The following is a 21,601-nucleotide window of genomic DNA, read 5'->3' as shown; positions in this document are numbered from 1 at the left end:
GCCCTGCTCATAAACTCCCAGCATAATCTGCCAAATTCTTACTCTGCATCAAGACCCACCAACAACACTGGTATTTTCTTACATTCAGCTTCCCTCTGCATCATCAATGTTCTATTAATGTTGTCAAAGGTTAGCCTCCCCTCCACAAAACCACATTGATCCATGTCTATCAAGTCTGGCATCACCTTTGCCATTATTTTAGCCATTATAGACAAACACTTTAGCATCATGAAATATACATAAAAAAGTCGAACTACCATGCTAGAAGGAAAACTCTTTAATGCAGAAACAAAGTGAGCACTTTCACGACCATCCAGATCGCCTCATCAGACTTAGTCTGATGGTTGTGAAAGCGCTCACTGTTTCTGCATTAAAGAATTTTCCTTCTACCGCAGCAGTTCAGCTTTTTCATATATATTTCTGGCTCTGAGGTGAAGACCGAGCAGTTCATCTGGTACCTGTGTTTTTCTTTTTACTTTATCATTACGGTTTAGGATTGAAACACGCCTATATGAAGATGGATCTGAGGTGTCTTTACCCTCTTTAGGTATTAGAGCCACCACCACTTTTCAGGATATTGTTGCTTTTCCTCCTCTTAAAATATTGTTAAACAAAACTTTCCAGATCTTTATCAGTTTTTTTCCCTCCTAGCTTCCAAACTTCCACAGGAATATCACCTCTTCCTGGTGACTTTCCTGCAAACTGGTTATACATCACCATTTTTATCTCACCTCCTCCTATCCTAACTATTAGTAATTGAGCCTCATCTACCGCTAACCTTGGCATATTTAATTCTTCTATAAACATTTCCATTTGTACTTTTTCCTCACTCTCCATACTTCTCTGTTTTATACACACTTTCAGAAAATTTCTAAAATACGTCTACTACCGCTACACACTACTACTACAGGATCTCTTATCTTCCATGTTTTACGCTCCCTAAGCTTGGTGACTATCCTTTCTACTTTCTGTTGCCTGAGTCATTGCAATAAAAGTTTTTGTGCTCTGGCATTACTCTCAAAAAACAGTTTAACAGCAATTTTTCTAAACTCATGCATATTATCAAGGTAATCCTTTACTTTCTGCCTAGCATTCTGCACTTGCTTCTCTTCTTGTTCTGTGAGATTCCCCCACCATTCTGCAATACTTTAACATCTGTCAGTCCCTCGAAATAATTCTTGTTTCTTCTTAACCATATCTCTATTTCTTTCATTTCCACCCCATTTTTAAACTCCACTTTAATTTTATCCCACTCCCTGGCTATATTTTCATAAGAAATTTCTGTCTTCTGTAATAATTCCTGAATAATTTCCACTACCCATTCCTTACATTCCCCTCTTTTCAACAGACAAGTGGGAAAGTGCCAGTGTCTCATTTTTATTTTAGTTACGATTGACATCTGATCTGAACTAGTTACTGGTTGCATACCAAAACTTTGAATTAAATGCACATGTTCCTGTGAAATTTAAGTTCTGTCTAGGCTACCCTAGTTTTTGTATCTTTGGGAATAATGTGCAAATTCACTCTGAACTGCTACTACTGAATTCACATCTTCCATGTCAAATATTTTCATAAACTGCTTTCAAAAATCTGCCCTCCTTTGTTATATTTTCCCTTCTGGGCCCCCCAGACACATCTTCCCTGCTGCAAATCAAATTCCAGTCCCACCTATAAGTAATATACCCTGTTGAAAACTGATTATTTCTTCCGGAATTTTCTTAAGCTTCACTATAGCAATTTTAGGTGGAATATAAATACATGCCAGACTAATTCTCCTCCCTTGCCAGAATCCCCTTAGTACTAAATATCTACTAGTATCTTTTTTATTCTCATCTATCACTAATGGATCTCCTCTTGTAATTAATATAAATACTCCTCTTTTCCTTTATCCCACGTGTGCTACTGAATAACAGTCTTGAAAACCTTTCTTTATCAAATTCAAATGTTCATTTATTTCCAAATGTGCCTCCTGTAGCACAGCTATTTGCATTCTACATTTTTTAATATAGTTCACTACTCTTTCTTTTTGTATATATCTGTGAGACCATTAACATTTAAAGATAGTATTGGAAAGGTCATTATGTTGAAAAGTTATTATTCCCACCTTTTATTTGTAACAGCTTTTTTGTTAAGTATCTAATTCCAGCTTTTGTATTACATGCACACACTGTTTGGCAAGTTGACCTTATTTAAGCATCTGTCACATTTTATAAAACATTTTGCTTTACCGAAAGCCCTCAAACAAAAACAAATACACCTTCATTACACTCAAAAACCCTATTAACTTAATATAACACACAAAACTATGTACATCTTCAAATATTGAAGTTTTACCTGCTTAAAAGGAACAATTGTCCAAAACTGATAGCCATATTCACAGATTTGGGTTAACCTAAAAAAGAATGTTATCCATTCTAAGACGCATGGTGCAGCCTTGTGCTTCTAACTAAGTGCTGTCTGGCTTTGTCTTAACTTTATTACTCTACCAGAATGGGAAAACAGTTGAATACTTTCAGAAAACATCCCCTAGTCATTCAAAAAAAAATTATTCTGTTTTATTGCTTTTTATCAGATTGTCTCCAAGGAGACATGAGAACCAGATACAAAGTTCCTTCTACAAGCATTTATTTATTTCCTAATGGAAAGCTTTATTATATCCATTTTTTTCTATTTATTAGTTTTCTCTTACGACTTGTTATTAGATCAAGCCAAGGGCCTTAATCTAACAATTCCCTTACACAAGAATGAGAAAAAGCACATCGATTTTGTCTTGTACCATACTCTTTCACCAGACTTTTCTTCTTTTTCTCACACTGCAGTTCCTACATTTCTTAAAACTGAACAAGGAGAAAGAGAAAAGAAGGGAGAAAAAACAGGGGCACCCATTTACTTTACTATCCCCCCATTACACTTGAACATAACTGAGAAAACTTTACTTCATAGCATGCAGATTATCTCATGCACTATAAATATATTACTATTAAGAACAAAATTTTGTTCTACTTGCAGTTAATTCTTTCCTAAGTGTTCCTCAAAATGTTAATGACATGAAGTAGGGCATATGCATTAGAGTCCCCTACAAGTTTTAAGTCAAAAAGTCTAATATTTCCAGGCTTTCTTGTTCCTTTACATTTCACAAATATAACTAATGCTTTGCAATCCCACAATTATTTGTCAATTTCTGAGATGCTGTTTTATTCCTGTTTATCTTCATCTCTCAAATCCAGTCTCTGCTTCCTTTCCAACATAATCTTGGTTTTTCTAGTCAACTCGTGTGCTTTATTCTGTCCCTCAAGCACTTTTGGATGAAACATTGGAAAATGTTTCACTAGCAGTCTCTTAATGGTCTTTGTTACCAGAAGAACAAGAAAAATAATCTCCTTCTGTTTCACAGCTCACTTTTTGATGGACAAACATTTGTATTTCCTCCTTAGCAAGCTCTGCATCAAAAAATGATTTTGTCCCTCCAGGATAGAATATTCTGAAGACAGCTGGGTACAGCAGTTTGAATTTCATGCATGCTTTTCCACATTCAGTGATTACTGGAATAAATGTACTCCTCATCTGCCTGGTGAACAGTGAGAAATCATTTTCCACAAATACTCTATTGTCTCCCACTTATAGTAATTTGTCATTTTGCCACAGATTTGTCAGAATCAACTCCTTCTGCTGGTAGGATTGCATCTTTACTATTGAAGGTCTAGGTTGCTTTCTCATGGCCAGGTTTGGAACATACACACAATGTGCCCTTTCAATTAACTTCTGCTGTGGAATACCAGTCCAGTTGCTTATCTGTGCTTTCATAAAGTTAATACAGTATGCTCCTTCTCTGGTACAGCAGAAAAAAAATCAGGTTTCCCCTATGTGCTCTGTCCTCCAATTATTTTTATTTCTTGAAACATCTCTTCTTGAGCAGTCTCCTATTCAGCCAGCCTTTTCTTCATTTTGACCTCTGATTTTTGCAGTTTTATCAGCTCATCTGAATATATGTTTAAAGCTTCTTCCATTTTTCCAGACTTTTATTTGAGTTAATGTACTCCATCAGTGTTTCATTTATTTAAATCAACTCTGAATACATTTGACTTATTCTTTTCCTCCGAGTCACTGGTAGTCATGGCTTGCACCAAAGATGGAGCTTGCACTGCTTTTTGCTGAACAGCTGCAGAATTAATCTCAGTCAGTGTTTTTTCTTCACCTTTTTGTTACTGATTTTCTTTCAGGTTCTCTGAATGTCTGTTTTGCTGGCAGCCAGGCAGTGCACTTAATAGCCAGTTACTGAAATTTAACCAATATTATGAGCTCTCTTGCATTCTCTTCCGAGTTTCTGTTTTCACAATGGGAAAGCTGAAATTAAGCAGCTGTTACTCAATGCGAAGCCATCCTGGATATCCAGGCTTATGGCATATTTAGAGAGAAAGTGAGGAAAGAGAATCTGATAGAAGTAAGTGAAGAAGGGAGAGTAATGAGATATAAGGAATGAAACGGTACTTGTTCACATTTAGGGATATAGTTTATCCTGATTTTGAGCAAGAACAGAGTCAGACTTTAAAATGAAAGGCTTTCAGAGTAGTTTTGAAAGATGGAAGGGAGGCTATTGACCTGATGGATACAGGTAAGGAGTTCCAAGCTTTGCAACATTGTACGACGAGTACAGACAATGCCAGCAGATTTGATAGGTTTGCAGACAGGAGCTTTTGGTCAATGGATCACAATGGCCAACTGGGAACATAGCTGTGCTGAATGTTTTTTTAGTGCTGGACAGGCTGATGGATGCTAGATAATTTTATAGGCGGTAAGAAGCTGTGTATATGTTAACTGATGAGGCAATTCTAACCAATTTATGCTTTTTAGTACTACTCAGTGGTTAGTGCTATCAGTATTAGCAATTTTAGAATTAAGCATGCTGAAAGGAATAGATTGGCTTGTACTTGTAATGCTGACTGGTGTAATAACTGAACCCTGTGTGGAGGCAACATGGCTATCTGTATTGTAATGTTCACCTGGCATCAAATAAATTCTAGTGTCTGAGTTGGGGACAATTTGCTAATTTGTCTGTTCACTGTAATGTAATCTCTAAGTGGTCCTACTGCAGAATTAGCAGATCCCTGGTCAGAGCAATGAGGAGCCAATACTCTATATACAGGGAGCAACTGGAACCCCTGTAGTTTGAGATAGGCTGTCACTGCTGCCATGAGCTTGGTTAAAACTTGGGATCTATTCTGATCTATTACGAGTCCAAAGGGCAAAGCTCTGAATTGGAAATGATAGGCTGCCAGTCTGAAATGGAGAAATGTCTTGGAATGACTGTTTATCTTTATGTCATACAACGCATCCAGGAGATCTATAGAACACATACAGTCAACCTTTGTGAGAAGAGGCAAAATGGACAGAACCATGACCATCCAAAATTTTGTCTGTGTCACATATTGGTTTAAATGACTTGGGTTCATATACTGGCCTTAGGTCCTCTGACTCTTTTGGAACTAAAAAAAATTTGGAGTAGACACCGGATCCTATCTGGTCTGGTGGAACCTGCAAGATGACTCTTTTTTTCCCAACAGCTTTTCAAATTCAGCTGTTACAGACTCCAATTGATTGGGTGGCAGAAAGGGAATCTTGGATATTGCTCGAGACACTGTTAGAAATGGAATTAAGCATCCTCTGGTTATTATCTTTAACACTTGGGAATTGGAAGTGATGGCCCACCAGGTTTGACAGTGCAGGGATAAGTACCCACTAACTGTCTCCACAGTGCAACAGTGGGAAAACCCTTCAGGAGCACTAGAAAGACTTCTCAGAAAAGGGTCCATGAAATCCTTGATTTTGCGGACTGCTTTTGCCCCTTGGGCAACATCTATTGGAATTACACCCTTCGTTGCCATGGGGTGAGGAGGGGTCCTGTCCGTAATAGTTTCCTGGGTAGGACTCTGACATTTCCGGAACTACATTTTCTTACCTCCTTGTTGATTCCTGGAGAAGCTTCTCTGAGAAGTAGAGAAATGGATTCCAGTGATAGAAAGGGTCTTAGCATCTTGTTCACATCTATCAGTGTGTCTTTAACTTTCAGACCCAAAAATGTGGCACTGTCAAAGGGGGCACTGATGAAGAATGTCTTAAAGACCTCCGCAAAATCACACAGCCGCATCCAGGCATGGTGACATATGACTATGCCAGTACCTTCTGCTCTGCCTGTCCCATTGGCTGCATTTGAAAGCAGGCACATGGCTACATTTGAAATAGATGATAAAGTAGAAAGCTGGGATTCCACAGTCTTCTGAATATCCATTGGCAAATTACCTGTAAGAGCATTGGTAATCTCTCTGATTAAGTCTCTTTGGAATCAAATGATGTGAGCCATGTAATTCAATGCTTGCTAGGAAGAAGTTGCTGAAGCATACATCTATTTTCAAATCAAAGCTCAGGGCCTCCTGTTAGGGGACGGGACAAATTCCTTCTTTGTGGTTGTGGCTACAACCATGGCATCTATGGGGGGGACCTTTACTCCAATGAGGTCTGTCGATGTAGCCACAATCCTAACGGGTTTCTTAGGTATAGACTCTGGTATATCAGGCTCCTTTCCAGACCTGCTAAGTCACTAGGTCAATGAGGGTGCCAGGGGAGGGACCACCTAAGTTGTAGAAGAGTCCGCTCCAAAAACCTCCAGGAACATGGATTCTTCCAGGGAATGTGTATCTGTGGGACCAACCCCCTTTCTGTTTGACCAATTTTAGGATTTCTCCAAAGGAGATGTCTCCAAAGGAGGGATCTAGGGCAGCCCTCCCCTTCCTCCAAATCCATGTCTTCTATGATGGATTCCGGGGATGAATCCAAATGCTTCCATCTGCATGTCTGTTTTCTATGTACCTATCACTGGGGAATATCTGGTGAGGTTTCTGAATCAGACTGAGAACTCAAAGACAGTACCCCCCCCCCCAAGATATTAGGAAGCTGGTTGTCCGTGTTGACAATAAGTTGCAGATTCCAAAGCAGAACACATCTGAGGTTGAGTATGATCTGTATAAGATAGCACCTCTTCTCTCAACCGTGAGAGGACCATTGGACAGCCTCAAAGGCTGTGGAAGAGATTAGAACCAAGGAAGTATTCCTCAAAGCTGAAACAGAAAGAGATCCTGAAGCCCCAACCCTTCCCAGCTCTGAGGCCAACATCAAAAATGAGGCCTGAGAGGAAAGGGTGGCTCCAACAATTTCAGAGTCGACCCCTCTCCTCGAATGCCATCTCCAAAGCTCTGACTCTAATTCTCATCTCGATTTGGCAGATTCAGAGTCAAAAGAGACTGGGTCATACTCGGAGCTGAAGTGGAAGGCACTATTAGCACTGACGTAAGGAGCTCCACAAATATTTGGATCCAAGGGCTTTGGTTCCAATGGATGGACCTGCAATGACTGTACCAGAGGGGGTGACATAGGGAAAAACCAAAAATGTATCTGATCAGAGGAATAACCGCATCACTCTGTCAACATCAGCTTCGGTGAGGCTCCTACTAGAATGAGCAGACCTGGAAGAAGCAACTGAAGAAGTCTGGTCTTGCAGAAGTCCTGCAGAATGGAGGAGTGAAGTTGAGGACTGACTGGATCTGGAGAAAAATGATAGTTTGGAATGGCAAAGGGATCCAAGGCTTTGGATTCCAAGACTTTGCAGCCTTTGGTGCCAGATCCACAGAGACTGCGGGATCCAGGAACTACTTTTTGGGTCTCTCAATACTCTTCTTGGGAGTTTTGCTCCTGGATTAGGACATTTCAACTTAGAAACTTCCTTATCTTTCTCCCTCAGGGGAAAGACGAGAGAGAAACTACTAAGGATGTTGAAGTTTGAAGAAGGCCCTTTAAAACCAGCTTATTTGTTTTGCTTGAAGAGCTTTGTGGCCAAGAAAATGCAGGCTCTGCATTCTGTTTCAAGGTTCACAGCTCCCAAATAGTATACGCAAAGGGAGTGAGGATCTTCAGGAGGAATTTTGTGGCCATATTTATCATACCTCTTAAAACTTTTGTCTGAAATCCTAAGAAAACATCAAGACACTCCACACAGTTTAACAAGCATTACCCTGGCTTGCAAATAAGCAACCTACTCTTACTAGAGCAATGGTTAGTTCTACAATTATACCACCAAGGAAAAATACTTAATGAAGATATAAAATATTTGACTAATAGAAAGTTAGACTAAGTCACTTTAGAAAGGCACAGTATAAAAGAAATTTTTAAGGTATCAACAGGGGAAGAAAAATTATAATAGAAAATGGAAGAAAGGAATTTCTAAGTAATCCTATGTAAGTGAAAAGTGAAAAACACTAATGAACTCAGAGCTTTGTGACCATTCAGTTGAAGCTGCAAATGAGATCTGACGTAATTTGACCATGGTGAGTGAATTATGGGTAGTAGAGGGGTCAGAACCCTAGATCTGAAGGTTTGAAGGTGCCAAGCCAGGATATGACTCAGATCAGAGGCCCAAGATGGAATCAGATAAAAATGGACAAGAACCAAAACACAACAGCACCTCCAACAACCAAACAAAAAGGAGATGGAGGGAAGGTACTGACAAGTAAGGCTGTGTGTTTCTACAGTCATTCACTCTGATAAGTAAATGGACCTTACTCAATTGTACTGTGTTCAACAAACACACTACCTTACTGGCAAATGGGTAGATTCCTAAAGCTTACCCAGCCTGGGAGAAGGAAGGATATGGGTCCAGGAGACGCTTGAGAACTGTCTTTGTGAGGCCTGCACTGGATCTTGCAAAAGCATCCAGTTTGTAATGTTTCATGACTTTATGGAAGGAGGACCAAGTTGCTGCTTCTAGAATAGAATAGAATTAATAGAACAAAATAGAAAAGAATAGTGTCTACTCCTTTCCAATATGCCATTGAGGATGAAGATGCCCTGCTAGAATGTGACTTTTCCTTGCCTGGATTTGCCTTGCCATGGGAAGTATCACAAAAACAATATCAATGTGCAATGGGTTTCTTAGAGAGACTATGACCTTTCTTTGCCCCCAGAAAAGGAAATAAAAAGCCTTTCAGCATTCCTGAAGAGTTTTGTTTTGTCAAGATATACCTGAGCTACCTGTGTACATCCAAGGTATGAAGTATTTTCTCTTCCTTATTCTTAGGTTCTGGAAAGAACACACAGAGATTAATAGATGGACTATGAATGAATCTTGAGACCACTTTCAGCATGAAAGAAGGATTTGTGTGTAACATAACCCTACCCTTGTGGAAAATGAGGTAAGATTGTCCAACTATCAGAGTTTGCAGCTCAGAAACTCACCTTGCAGATGTCAAGACCAATGAGCAAACCTGTTCTCCACATTAAGAACTTGAGATCAGCATGAGTTGTTGGTTCAAAAGGTGGTAAGGTCAGTTTTGCAAGAACATAACTTCGGTCCCACATCGGAAGAATTTGTTTGCAAGGAGGTCTCGTATGCAATACTCCCTTCAAGAACTGTTTTACCAAAAGATTAAAAGAAAGTGGAGAATTCAATGGCAGACGAGCAGAGATGGTTGCTAAATCACCTTAATGGATAAACCATAAAAATAAAACATATAAAAAATATAAACCATCCTGAAGTAGCTCTCAAAAATATTTCAAGATCAGAGGGATATTAACCTCAATGGATCCTGTGTTTCCATTTAGGCACTGCTTACAACACCTCATCAATTTGTAAACATAAGATTTTCTAGTAGCAGGTTTTCTGGTCTCCTTGAACACTTGTTGCAAATCCTCATGAAACAAGTGCCTAAATGGAATCAAAACTGAGTCATCTAGGCTAACTGAAGTTTCTCCAAAATGGGTGCACCAGTCACCTCTGAGACTATATGAACAGATCCAGTGTTTGAAGAAGTCTCTGGTAATTGGCCTTGACTAATACCATTACCAAGAAGAAGCAAGACTGCCTGGGCCAATAGGGGGTCTTTACAATGATGCCTGGCATTTTTCTTTGAACTTTCAGAAGTACCTTTTGAATCAGAGGAAAGGGTAGAAATGCATACAGGAACACTCTCGTCCAAGGGAACAAGAATGCCTTCTCAAAACATGGCTGCGAGGATGTCTACAGCAGAATTTTTACAGCTGTCTGTTTTGAAAGGAGGCAAACAGATCTATTTCAGACATTCTCCACATCTAGAATTGAACCTGGAACACCACTGCCTTGAGTTTCAACTTGTGTGGGTCTGTCCAGGATCTGCTTAATCTGTCTGCCACAATGTTCTGTTCTGATGGTATGTATAATACTAGAGGAGTCACAGAATACTAAGAAGCCTGTTCCCAAACCATCTTTGACAACCAGCACAGAGTTTAAGATCTTCTACCCCCTTGTTTGTTGAGGTAAATCATTGTTGTGGTGCTGTCCGCAACCACTAGAAGAGGTCCTGGAATCCAAAGGTGTTGAAGGACTTTCAATGCATGAATCACTGCCAACATCTCCTTGATATTCACATGCTTCAGTGTGTCCTTGAGCCACCAAGTGGCTTGCAGCTACATCCCCATTGACACAGCTCCCCAGGTAAAGCAGGGACAAATCTGTCTGGACAGGTTGTACTGGCACTGGATGGGGAGAAAATAAGCCTTGGATTGATATTCAACTGTTCTCTTTACCACTTTAACTCACATCTGATGAACAACAGCACTGGCAACTGGGATTTCAGGGAATGAAGGTGCTGGGTCCAACAATTTTGGACAGACCATTGAATTTTTCTCATGTGAGGACGAGCTACTGGTTTCATAAGAATCATGGACGACAACAGTCCAAGACTTTTTAGGAACTCTCTCCCTGAGGGTCCATTCCTCTTGGAGAATTCCAGAAACATCGTCTGGTATGACAGGACCTTGTCTTTAGACAGAAAGGCCATTCTCTTGTCAGAGTTGATCAAGAACCCCAGAAAAGCTAGTCTTTGTGTGTGTGTCAGACAAAATTTTCAGATGTTGAACCTGAATCCTAAATAAGAGAGTAAGGTCGAGACCTTCTCTAGCGACTCCAAACACCTGGATGCACACTCTGCACAGATCACCAAGTCATCCAAGTGTGGAAAGATGTGAATGCCCAGAGTATGACAGTGGGCCACAACTGGAGCAAGGCATTTGGTAAACTCTCAGGGTGCAGTGGATAGCCTAAAGGGCAGTACAGAAAACTGATGGTCCGAACCAGACATAACAAATCAAAGATATCTCCTAAAGTGAGAAGAAATAGCTATATGATGATAGGCATCTTAAAGTCCAGGGTAACCACAAAGCACCTGTCTGGCAACAAAGGAAGCACTGTCTATAGAGTATCTAGAATTTGGGACTTTGACAGACATATGCAGAAAGAAAAGGTCCAACAACAGTCTCCATGACTTATCTTTTTTGGGATCCAATAAAATTATGGACTACAAATCTTTCATTCTTTATGAAGGAGGGGCTGGTTCTATGATGCAAAAGTCCAGAATTTGCTGCAGAACAGGAGGGAATAAAGTCTGGTCCAATGGATGAGGGGCAACCCCCCTGAATGCTGGCAGGTGGTCTTTCCACTGCCATCTGTAACCCTGCCAACAATGTTTTGCAACCATTTGTCAAAAAACAATGATGGCTAGGTTGTTTTATTGACAGCTAACTTGCGAGATAAGGTACCTGATGGGGGACTTGATAAAGACATGTGTTGTGCCTTGGCAGTGTCGTAAGTTTGGAGGGGGAGGCTACACTTTTTAAGAAAGGAACGCTTCTTGTTTGGCGTGGTGGAGTTGTCGCCCAGCTGATTGTTTTATTGCATTGGTTCTTGCTTGGCTGGTACTTCTGTTTGTTAAGCCACCGAATGTTATCTTGCTTAAAGGAGGAGAACTTAGGAATATTGCACATGTTTGATGCTCCTTGCATTAATTTACCTCTGTCATCCCAGTGGTTAAGGATCTGATTAACTGCTGTACCAAACACACAATCAGACAAAAGAGGATCATTCAAAATCTCACTTTTTTAACTCTTCAGGAAAAATTCTGGGAGTGCAACCAAGCATACCTCTTAATCACCACTGACAATCTTGTATTTCTAGAAATAGTATCATCCCCCAACAAGACACTTTAACACGTTCTGACATCTGAAATAACATCTTTAACAAGGACCTTTTGTTCTGCAGGCAGCAATGCAGCAAATTCATCTAAACTGTACATGCATATTAACGCAAACTTCCACATAAAACACTGATAGTCAAAACACTTTAAAAGCTACTATGCTGGCCTATGTCAGCTTGCTTCCCCGAGATTTTAGCCACTTGCCTAGTTTATCTTTAGGGAAGGGACTGGGTTAGAATAAGACATGGTTTTCTTATTAGCAAAAGTCACTGGAGACACTGAAGTAGGGTCCACAGAAAAGGGAAATGGAGGGCAGGCAAGGCAAAGCATATCCTAAATTTCTTAAACACTTCCTTAGGCAAAACCTTAAGAGAAGGGAACTACAAGCTTTTTGTGAAGACATCCACCAATGCTGGGACTAAGAGAGGAAATCTTTCAATGTCTGGGCCTCATCCTCCATGACATCATAAACACTGTTAATCTCAGGGGCTGAAGAAGAAAGCAACCAGCTGAATATATCTCTAAATCCAGTCAACATTTGGGAAAAAGAAAACATCTGTTTGAGTACTTGCACCTATTCGTCAATAGAGGAACTTGACTAATCCGAATCAGACAGATCTGAGTCCTCAGACACTGGATCCCCTTCAATAAAAAAGGGTCTTCAGCAGACTAACCAATAGTGAAAGTGAAAGTGTTACTCATAACCCAGTGATGCACCCTGTAATCAACTGCCTGAACTATGGATCTATCCATAGCTACCATCTCAGGTTAAATAAACAGTCAGAGACATGGTGGGTCTTCTGTCTATTTTTGGCATACAATACACTTGTAGGAGAATCTCCTGGGGAAAGTATCAATGTTGTTAACAGATTCTGCATCCCTAACTTCCCCTGCTCCTAGAGGGCTTGGTTCTTCTATACCTTCAGCAGGCAATGGTATAACCCTCAGAGGATGTGTCTAATCCTTGTGTTATTGCACAACTGTGGTACTACAACCACACGTGGGGACCTGAAGGTGAGTGGTCAAAGAGCCTGCCTGAAGCTAAGGCTACTGCAAAGCTACAAGCCATAAGCTAAGGAATAATTTTGATTTATTCTTTTTTTTTAGGTGCAGATGAGGAAGATGGTTGGGGGGGTGCGTGTACCTGAACGAATACCAAGTACTGGCTGCATGGTCAGTCTAGTACAAAATGGAGAAATTCCACAAAGTTCTATCTAAACAGCAAACTGAAGTCTATTTTCTACAGGAAAACTGTACTAAACACTGCACTAAGAAAAAAAGACAGCAGTTTCAGTAACTCAGCACAGAGTACAATAAATACATCAAAATAACCCAATCTATCTATAGATAGATAATAAAGGCTATTTTCAGCCTAGTATAAAGGTAAATAGCCTCAAATAACCTTAGACCAGGAGTTAAGTGTAATATTAAATAAAGTTCCTGTCAGAAATGTGTCACAAAGAAAATGACACCAAGATCATGATTTTAATGAAATTTTTTTAAAAATATTGTGACTCCAGTCAATCACATCAAATAACAAACCCAAACCTTAGACATGGAATCAAACATAAACCTAAGAAAAATTTCTGTCAGAAATGTTTCACAAACACAATGGCACCTAAATTGCAATTTAAACAAACAAAAAAATAATTTAAAATTGCCTAAATATGTTCTGTGACCACAAACAATTATAGCTCCAAAGGAAAAAACTGCAAAAACAGCATGTATTGCTGTCAAAACTTTCAAAAGAAGCTTTTAATCAATGGAAATAACAACTGTGAATTACTTGCGGTTCTAGTAGCATGAGACAATGAGATGAATTGCACTAAAATGGCCTTAGTGTAGAAACTCAGTTCAACATTCAGAAATAGCCATAAGACACTTTAAAAAGGTTTAAGAACACACAGAAACTCAAATAGCTTAGACAAACAATAAAAGACTTAAACTGCAAGATAAATCACACCAAAGAATAAATCAATTTCTCACAAGAAAAAATAAGGAGATTTGCATAACATTCTATTCAATTATAGATAGAAAAAGGCAGAGAGGAAATAAAACCCAAAATAATTTTCTTATCTGAGTTTTGCAACAGATATTACCCAGAGAGAAAAGCAATATTTCAAGAGATCTTTGTCTGTGGTACAAGAAAACTGAAAGGACCTGCTTGTGAGTGTGATGGGCTGCCCTGGTCCTGCCAGGTGACTGCTCTTTCACTCTCACAGACAGGCAGTGGGAGGAGTTCTGAGCTTTGACATACTGCCAGATCAGAGGGAGGGTAGCAGGACACTACAACTCATCTGCCAGTAAAGCAGTGTGTTTGTTGAAAATTAACTGGCATAACAGTACTTTGCTAGTAATGCCCCTTCTCTGTTTCATTTTTGTTTCACAGCACATAAGAGAAGAGAATATCAACCACCACTGATATTACAGGAGGCTAGTGTGGCTTGCCCCTAACACAATATGTATTTGTTCTATCAAGGAATAAGCTGTTACCACTATAAAATCACTTAACAATCAGTGCATTTTGCTAATTACTTCTTTTTTTTCTCCATGTATGTCTCCCTCTACAGATCCAGAACAGCCTGGAGCACCTCAATTGCAGTCATATATTAGCTACAGAGAAATCCTGTCCTAAGCTGCAATCAGGATGTCTGCGGAGAGACAGTGAGGACCATATGAAAGTCTCTGCACAGGTGCAAGACTCACTATCCAAGGAGGTTTTAACTACTGAGCCACCAGAAGCCAATACCAACTCAACATTGGGATCTGCCGACCCAGGATTCAATAGATAGGGCTCTGAATGAGGACCTCTGGGTGGGGAACAGTCCCCTGCTCTCCCAGCATCCATCATGTGTGAACCCATCATGTTTTGTTAAACCCACCATTTTGTGTTAAACCCACCCTATTGCATTTCAAAAAGTTGTCCCCTGCCTTCATTTAACCATTCTGTTTGCCTTCCCTTTGTAAACCCTACCTGTTGTTTGATCACCCGCCCATATTGCCTTTGTCTATATGTGTTAACTGTTACTACCCATTTGGTCTGTTTCCTACCTATTATTTCTTCCCTTACTACTGGTATACCATTTTCTTTGTTAATTTCAATGTTTTCTGTCTGTTTGTAATGAAAAAGAGCTGCAACAACCTTTACTTTACTTCTACAACACAGCATGTGTTTGTTCATGTTCCAAGCTAGAATAAGTAATCACTGAAGTAAAAAAAAAGTAATCACTGAAGTACATGATTAGAAGCACCAAGTCTTATAGGGAAGAACAACTATTTAACCATTTTAAACTCTTTGCTATTACAAAAAACAAAACACAGTGTAAAACAATATGGCTATAACAGGATCTATGTGTAAGAAAAGGTGTTGTTTTCTTTACTATTCAATGATTTTCGTACTAACAATGACAGAGTGGTGAAGCAGTTCTATAGATGCTTCACAGAAAAAAAAGACAGGCTCAATCAAAATCCAAGAAAAAATATGAACCCCCTAGCCTGATGGACCACTACAAGACACAAAAGTCTGCATTCTAAAAAACAAGCATTACTGCACAGTCAAGCAGTTAAATAGCTTTTTCCCTGAATGTCTCAACCTGCATTTTAGCTTAGTAACAAGTTCCATTTATGATGCAGTGGGTTTGCTCCAGGCAAGCCATCTACTTGCTGTTTTTTATGCTGCAAAGTATCCAGAAGTCAAAAACCACTGAGGCTTGATACAAATAACTACAATGGCTTTTTCAAACAGGGACTGACATATTTAAAATACAAATAAAAAGAATATATGCTGAAGAGAAATCTAATTTAATGCAAGGCCTCAGGGCTCTAGATCTCATTTTTAAAAGTGGATTCAGAAGCGTAACTTATGTTTCTGCCTTTGGAAACTTGTTTGGCATTACTCATTCATCTAGTGCCTTGCAGCCCACAGGCAAGGTGATTTTGACATTCACTGGCCTTCAGGTTACATTAGCTTTGCAGCAAATAAATGATCTTTAAGTTCATGACAAGAAATGACAGATTTATATAATGATTACATTTACTTTGTAGAAGCTAAATCCCATTAAATTAGCAGATAGATTTGTTTGGTAACAGAATATAAAGCAAAGCACACAGAAAATGACACACACAAAACACATTAGGCAAACAATATCAGTAATGCACAGTCCAGGCCTGCTCTCATTTAACTTCAGAGAAGTATACATTCACGTGATAAATGCATACATAGAAATAAGAAGTACCATGTGCCGAATTAAGTCCCCCACCCCCAGTGCAAAGCTATATTACTTCCACGTAAAGCCCTTGTTAAACTAGAATATAAATTATTATAAAATGTAGTCGTACCTTGCAGTATTATGCAGGTGAGAGGAATGGAGAGTTACCTACAGCTGGTTAGGGAAAAACACTCAATTTAAAAAAGAAAATAAAGTTCATAACATATAAAGATTAAATAATAGATACAGTCTTGGTAAATCAAACACATTAACACAAAGCTTTTCCCATGCCTAAACAAGGCTGCTACAGGTGCAGAAGTAGGAAGGAATGAAGAGATAATACTACACTACTTATAACAGATATACTTATGTGACCGGTGTGTATTCATTATTTGAAGAAGGAGGTTTATTTCAAAAACTTGGCATCTAGAATGTGAAGTACCTTCATCCAATAGTTTGACTAGTGCAGACCATAAAGTGGAACAGAAGATGAAGAGCCTACTTTGGATGAAACAACCTGCAGATATTATAAATACTTTTAACAAATGCCTGCATACTACTGATACCATATGCTACTACAAACATAACTGGTAAATCTTGTGCTATTTAAATACTACTACTGTGTTATGTTGTTGCTGCTTTTACTACTTAATTGCAATATTACTGTTTTTTTTTTTTTTTGGAGCATCTCTCCCTGGACCTCCTCTGAAAATGAGCTTTAGTTCAGAAGGATTATTCCAGTCCATAAATGGAAATAGACAAATAATTCCGTTTTGGTGACCTTTCTGATGTAAGTAATGTGGAAAAGTGATGCAGTGAACCCAGACAGGATCCTATAGAGGCTGATAGGAAAGATAAGAGAAAGGGTAAGGAAATGAGGAGATCTAAGAGCACTGTATCATCTCTGCAGTGTAAGGAAAGGAAATGGGTACCGTCCAAGTTATTTGGTTTAAAGTATGATTATATCTAATTACTGTTTTTAAGACCAAAGAAAGATGTCAGTAAGGAAGATCTGTGATCTATCAAATTGATCTGAATGCTGCTAATAAAACTTGTGAAGCTGCCTCTCCTCCCCACCTGTGCCCCATTGTTTCCTTGTCTGTTCTGTGAAGCACTGAACCATTCTTACAACTTATAAGGTACCATTGTCTCAGATAATATTTGTGTGCTCCTACTACCCTCTGAGGGAAGCAGTCCATCAAGTCTATCTTCAACTACCTCTTACAGCTGTCGGTACACCTCCATCTACACCCTACCTTTCATAAGCTCCTAGGTAAGCACTAGGCTAGCTACCATTTTCGGCTATTTTAAGCTGAGCCAGTTTTCCTTTCGAAGATCAGAATCAAACCTTGTACATTGTATCAGTATGGTAAACGGCTTAACCATTACATCAACCCCCATTCAGTGGTATCCTTCTCACATGTTCCCCTACTAATGTGATGCATTCTGATCATGTAGTTATTTTCATTTCTTGTGTACATATGCTTATGTTTCCAAGTAACTCCTCAGACCTCAATCTCGTTTGGTTTAATTCTGCATTCCACACCATATATCAATCTACTTTCCTTCCTCTGTATGGCCTACAGACATGTAAACAGTTAATACCATATAAAACACAAAGATAACTTAAGCAGTTGTGTAATCCCCTCCCTAAGATATGCAATTCAGCATCTTTGGCCTTTACTACTGTTCCTTCAGACAACAGTGTTGAGGGATGATTATTACACACTAGCCATTTTGTTCTTTTGTCCTGCATAGGTCACCTCTATAACAAACACGCATTTTTCATACGTTTTTCCTTCCAAAATACACAACCTTGCAATTCTTTACGTCAAATCCCAGCTGTCACTTTATCTGTCAATACTAAAAGCAAGTACTAAAAGAAGGTCTTTCTGGAGGCTGACCTACCATCAGTCCATGACTAACACAAAATCTTTGTGTCGCTAGGACACAAACTGACTTCGCTATCCAAACAAATTCTAAAACATGACATTCTGTACCATCAGTGAATCCAATGGCACTACAGTATTTTTTCTTCAGTTCCTTTCCAGCAACCATCCTCTTGTTTCTAATGGCTTAACTGGAAAAGCTCAGCCAGACTCTGCTACAACTTGCTGTGAGGGAAAGGTTAGTTTCTTTTTGTTTTCTTGTATTGCTTCACTACCTTCTTCCGTTTCATATGCTGCAATTTATTTTCTTTACACTATGTTTTACTTGTATTCTGCTTTTACTAGCTTACTTAAACTCGGAAAGAGACCACAGCTGTACGTCTTGTGCGAGTCACATAGGAATTAAGCTTTCCACCCATCCTCCCATACTACTGCTGTTATGTTTTTAAACTCAGCTGTCATATATCCACTTTCCTCTTGCACTAACTATTGTGTGCAAGCACAAAATGATCATTTTGTGAAATCATTCTCCTTAAACTATTTGAAATTATTGGCCATCTCACTGTATTCCATAGAAACAGAATATAAAGTGCCTACCTCCTTCCAATCTATCTTGCACTTTAAAAATGAGTGGCTCTATTAGATAGCTTAAGTTATCCTCTCTTTCACATCTTAACTATTTAGTGCACACTGCAGCTCTTAGGATATTAACTCATTGTTTCCATCTTACCTTTAAAATCTGCAGCATCTAGTCCAAGACCACCAATTATTGGAGAACCCACATTCTGCCTCTAAGTAGTCATCTTGGGATTAGTGTTTCTGTTTTGCTCTTGGTGAGAGAAGAAGCACAGGGACATTATTTCCTGGAGACTGCTGATCAAAGAAAAGCCTAATAACTGCTTCATAACTGCCAGCTTGGACTTTGTGCTTACATTTTGCTCCTGATAAGAAAAGGAGCAGAGTGTATTGATTCCTGATGGTTTCTGACTGGACAGTGAGTGTCTATGTTTGACCTTCCTGATTAGTCTGGTTGCTATTCAAGGCATCTACCAGGAAAAGGTTACAATAAGCCTACAGACCCTTGCATTGCCTATGACAAGACTGTTGATCACCAAAGAGCCTGTGGCCAGCTTCTCATCTTGGGAGTGGTGCTACTGTTTTGCTTCTTGAAAGAGATGAAGCAAAGCAGCACTGTATCCCAGCAGAGTGAAGCTGTGGTGAGATCAGCACTAGTAGTGGTCAATCAGTAGCCATTCAGACAGCTCCCCTCTTTTCATCATTCTTGACAAGCTACTTCTTTCTTTAGTACTGTTTAATTTGCTGCTGTCTAACCTAACTTCAGACTATCTGCCTAAATACTACATTCATAAATCATTCGGGATCTACATATTAGTTTCACTTCATGTGTTTGGAAGTGCCAAGTACATATGCAGATGCCTTGAGTTGACATGTGATGCCCGTGCACTGACCCAGTAATCAAGGAGCCTCAATCCTCATCACTGGCACCAGTGGGGGGGTGTCCACATTGGGAAGGATAACAAGTACACACACAGTAAAGTAAAATTTTGCTTAAGAGCACACAGAGATCACAGTCAGTCTGGGGCTGGTTTCTCCCATTCTCTCCAGATCCCCAAAAAGACTCCCCACTGGCACAGCTATAGGGTACAGAACTCAGCCGAGTAGTCAAGCCAAAACCTCCAGTGCCCTCTCTGTCAAACCAGTGCTTTGTGGCCCTGCCCAAGTAGCTGACACACACACACACTTTGAGATTTGTTTTATATACAAACACACAGACACTCCTGGGGAAGGCCGACACAGGTTCACCAGCTATACTCCCTCCTGCAGGCTGTAAGGTAGTAATCACTGCCACCAACTACTCTTAGCTACTAATAAGGCCCTTCCCAAAGGGTGACCAATACTGTCCAGTATTATTATCCAAACAGTAAGTGGATGAACAGCAAGGCTTATTGGAGTGGCCTTGCACAGTATCACCAAATACATCCAAGTACTCTACAGCTTAAATTATCTCTACACAAAACAGCCACAGTTGAAAGGTTTAAAAAATATTTAATAATAAATAATAAAAACACAAGACAAATCTTCTCAATTCAACACAGTGCTAGTCAGGAGTTCAGAAATAACAGGAAAATGCTTAAAATAATATTGTACAATAGTCTAGACATAAATATAGAAAACAGCTAGACTAAATCTGACTAAATTCCTATCCAACTCTAAGAGCAATCACAGTTCTAAATAAACTTACATATAGAGCAAAGTAAGAGTACTGGTGTGTGGATGTTCTTCAGACAAAATCTAAAATGCTCTCTCTCTCTCTGAGATCCCTTAAATTGATAATACATCACTGCTGACTCACTTTAGATTACATCATTCTTGACACTTCTATGGTTTCCCAGGCTAGCAGAAACTCAGTGTTTTAACATTTCTTTGATCTTGCACCTGTCCAGGAAGCCATAACAATAAAATACATCATACATGTAAAACCTCACAATTAACTCTGGTCTCAAAACAGAAAGAATTCCTCAGCCCAGACATTATGTCTCCAAGCTTTGAGATCAAACAGTCATACAATGCTTGACTTATCAACTTTCTTCCAGCAGAGTGCACTGTGGTTACATTTTTGAAGTTCAACATTTAATACAGTTTTCTTACATTTAAGAGGACAAGCCTGTGGATTATATTCATATTTACAATGACATAGAATTATCTACAAAATTCTATCTAGCTAGGCTGGCAGCCTTCACATATCTTCACATGACACTTTTCCTGTAAAAGCATCACTAACATTTCACCAATAGCTAGTTGCACACAGGACAACTAGTTTCCACTGCAGTGACAAGCACTGGCCCCAGAGTTGCAAACCAGAAATTCCTGACACATTTATATTCTCACTCCAACCATCTAATCAATAAAAAAGGGTCTGTTACCATGGATATGAACTTTCCCCATTATCTCCGTTACCATCTTAGTGGATATGGGTATCCTGACGTAACGTTGCCTCATGTTTACTGACAACCAGTTAATTCTCAAGCAAACTGATATGGTATGTGAAAGATGTATTTACAATATCACTGAAGGCAAAGTCCTCACATAAAAACACTCAATGTCAATCAGGTTGCCAGTAGTACACATGCTGCACCCATCACACACAATTCAAAGCAGACACAGACCCACATATGTTGAAACACTTAAATGAAACCCTTCTAAACCCCAAAGACCTCCCAGATGAAGTGCATATAACAAATTACTTCTGCCATGAATGCTCTCTTTCAAAACAACATCCACATCAACACATACAACCACATCTCACAGAGCTTCTACTTCTAACCCCATAAACAAGCAACCACACAATCCAGCATTCTGGTCAGTGGAGACTCCACTGTGAGGCACACTGATGTCCCTCTCACCAGGGTGAATAAGGAGAAAGTCGCAG

The 21,601-nt window shown here is 39.4% G+C and overlaps 1 protein-coding gene across 2 annotated transcripts in view; it reads right to left on the bottom strand.

Annotated features, from left to right (window-relative positions):
- The window catches only part of PARG (poly(ADP-ribose) glycohydrolase), a 2,766,579-nt gene that overhangs the window by 1,288,477 nt on the left and 1,456,501 nt on the right, over positions 1–21,601 (bottom strand). The gene's annotated exons all lie outside the window — the stretch shown is intronic.

This window comes from Protopterus annectens, chromosome 14.part0 (assembly GCF_019279795.1).
Source record: "Protopterus annectens isolate FY-2018-M chromosome 14.part0, PAN1.0, whole genome shotgun sequence".
Taxonomy (NCBI): Eukaryota; Metazoa; Chordata; order Ceratodontiformes; family Protopteridae; genus Protopterus; species Protopterus annectens.
The sequence above is the reverse complement of the archived record's forward strand: the minus strand, read 5'-3'. Positions and strand labels throughout refer to the sequence as shown.